We start from the raw sequence: 3,388 nt of genomic DNA on the forward strand, positions 1-3,388 counted from the left end.
TGTGGGGGCGGGGCCCGACGACCCTGCACCCTGAACTGAGTGCAGGCTAGACACTGTATTTAGACAGTACAATACAATATAATATCCAGAGCAATGTTTCCTATTTTTTCTTTTCCTATTTTTTCTTTTTGTTTATTAGTTCATTCATCCCCATCAACTGTTACTGATAAACCTAGACAGAGAACAGAATGAAACTAAGTACAGTGCGAGTTTGTTATGATCAGCAAAACAGCAGCATACACACTGCAATTAATGTTCATACCTACCCAGCATCCAAAAATAATACAGAACAGTGCACTTCCCATCGTAGCCTTAAATCTGTTTATAACAGACTGTTTTAAGAAACATGGATTTTCTTAAAAATGATGGTAAATTATTCTATTGAATAGCAGAACAGTTTTAAAGCATTAATTGTAGCTTCAGGAAGAGCTACGTTATCCATAGTAACTAGTTTTGGGACAGTGCCTATTCCCTGTAAAAAATATTCTTGAGGCATTTTTCGCTTTCTTTGACCGTATAGTCTATTCCCCATGCAGAGGAAGGTTAACTGCCTTCACCAACCTCTCCTACACCATCAACCAATACAACCTGGTCTCTGAATAGAAAGTTGAGAACCAGATGAGCTGCTCCATTGTGAATTATCTGAAGCTTCTGCACACTTTTCAGTTGCACTGGACCAGATAACGATGCAAAATCTAGATTCGTCAGAACCAAGCATTGTAGAACTGTATTTAATGTACTTGGAGATGAAGATGATAAATCCTCCCCAAATGGCCATACTCTTCACTGAGGTAGGTCATTAGTAAATATTGAATATAATGTGATATTCTACATTCATGCTTTCTCATGGCAGAAAAACTGTTTTGTCTTAGTGAAGACAAGACAAAGCTAAAAGAAGATTATATATTGGACTTACATTTGCCAGGTGGAGCGAGATCACTTGAGAGATGCTCTAAGTGAATGCTAATGTTGCAAGCGTTTGCTCAACATGTAAATAGCCAAATGTTTGCTAAGATTTCACTATGTAGCCTAACCTTAACAGATGATAATGTGTCGGTGTTGTGTTAACAGTTTGTTCCACTGCCTCCAAGTCACCAAAAATAAATTTATAGTACTTTAACAGAGTGCAAAGTCTTCGATAATTTATTCTTAACCACCCTCTTTGTAAATGTCATTCACAGAGTTTATCATTTTACAGCCTAAAACATACACATCCTGTAGCATCTCAGTCAAATGACAAAGGCATTTCACCTTAAAGCTGAAATCCATGCTTTCCTCATGCTGTTCCGGTCTGGTTTTGTGCCAAAATGTCTACAGCAAAGATGGAAGAGCCTTTGAGTGAGGAAGTGGTATAGCCTGCCATTTATTTAATTCTAAATGTAAAAGGTCAAAGTTAGGTCATTTTACATTTAATACTACAACACAAGGTAATATGTATATTTTGAATGTACATTTTTCTCCACCACATAGATGATAAATGCTCTAAACACTTATTGTCAAAAACCAACCAGAACAATGGTTGAACTGTGTATTAAATTGTAAAATGTAATGTAGGCTTATTGGAACAGCAATATGAAGTAAATAGCCAAATAATTGAATTAAATGAGAGTTAGTATTCAAATAATTAGACATAAAAAAATCTGCAAATATATATTATCTTTATTTTTATTTCAATTTTTTTTTCACACTCTTAATTGGCTGGTGAACCACCTGAGGGGCTACAAAAAAGAAAAAGTATCAACAAGCACATTGTGGGTGAGTTTGAAAATAATCCTTTTCAGAAAAGATGCTTATCCTGAGGAGCTAATGGGCTTAGTAATCGTCATTTTTGACAGTCTGTCCAACTTTCCTTTGTGGCGTAGGTTGAGGTCAAACAGTGAATGAACAGGAATGGGAGCAGCTAAAACTGAGTAGACCTGTTCTCTGCTAAGGAAACAAATTCATGAGTCTCACAGCCCAGCAAACATGACCAAGCTGAAACGACAGCAAATCTAAGCACCTTAAGCGTTTGCATAACTGTGAGACAGCCAGCAAGTGATGGTGGAGGTTTGCAAAGCAGATGAGTCTGACAAGTAAGCCTATTTAGCTAAATTGTTAAGCTATTCCCTGAATGAAAGTACATAACAGGAGGGGGAGCGGTTACTGGAGGTCAACAGAGAACAGGTGGTGCTGATTCTTCACGTCCCGCCTCACTTCCATGAATCTTCGATTTGGAAAAAACCTTATTTCCTCTGATCATTATGAATTTCTCTGCAGTCCAATAAACCTTGTATTTTAACAACATGCTGTATATCTGTAAATTCAGCTTCTGAGAAGACAACACACTGTATAATGATACTTAAATACAGCAGTCCTTGCCCCTTTCACTGATGCATGTAGGTCTAAAGTCGCTCCTCCAACAGCCAAGCTGTGGGAGATTAACACATTTCAGCCCCTCCCTCTTTCTTACCTGGCTCATCTGTCTCATCCACTCATTGTCTGTGGTTTACCATCTGCTGCATGGGAGACCGCTAATGCACACTGACCCCCTGGGAGTGACGTTTCACACCTGAGGTCAATGACTCTGAGGACACCTGCAACTGGCAAGAGGCAGAGCTTGTTCACATTGTACAATTGTCCCTCATGCTTCCGCTCTTTTGTGCAGATCAGTCAGTGTTGAAAAACTGTAATCTGTCCAATATGTCACCACCAAAGGCTAAAAAATACAGTTTACATCACAGCCTCAAAGATGGCCTGTGCTAATGTATGTGTTTTCAATGTATGTGTTTCAGATCTGAAAAGATGAGGAGACTTACTGCAACGTCTTACCTGCATTAGGCTGCATAATCTTCAGTGAATTCAAATAACATGATGAAATACTTTTTTAATACAGTTCACTTAGTTTTAGAAGAAGCAGAGTCATTCTGAATGCAATTAATGTCTCTACAGAACCTCTAATTTATGAGGCGATTTTATTACCAGTTTGGAACTGAAACCTTATGGTATATTATCTAATCACATCCAACAGAAGAATCAAGCACTGCAATTAGTAGCTTTAATAAAGATCACTTCAGACAGTTCATCACACTTCGTGCAAGATCTGTAAACTGACGAGAAAATTTCCTTAAGAGACTGAACACGGAAGCGACCACACAGGTTGTCTGTCCGTACCCCTGGATATGACCTATAGGAGGAGTACCTGGGCTTTCATTGTCCTGTTAACAATAATAAACAGGTGGTTAAGGTTGTGGAAGCATCACAGTTCAAGTAGGTTTATGCACAAAAATGAAAATAATGGAAGTTCTCCCTCAAGGTTGGAGGACCTTCATCATCACTGTTACACTAATAAACATGCAGGTATAGTTAAGGCCTCCTGAATGTCAGGTCTCCTGAGTGACAGTCCTGTGTT

Source organism: Trachinotus anak, unplaced genomic scaffold (genome assembly GCF_046630095.1).
Source record: "Trachinotus anak isolate AG129_WGS33_773 ecotype Australia unplaced genomic scaffold, CSIRO_AGI_Tana_v1 ptg000011l, whole genome shotgun sequence".
Taxonomy (NCBI): domain Eukaryota; kingdom Metazoa; phylum Chordata; class Actinopteri; order Carangiformes; family Carangidae; genus Trachinotus; species Trachinotus anak.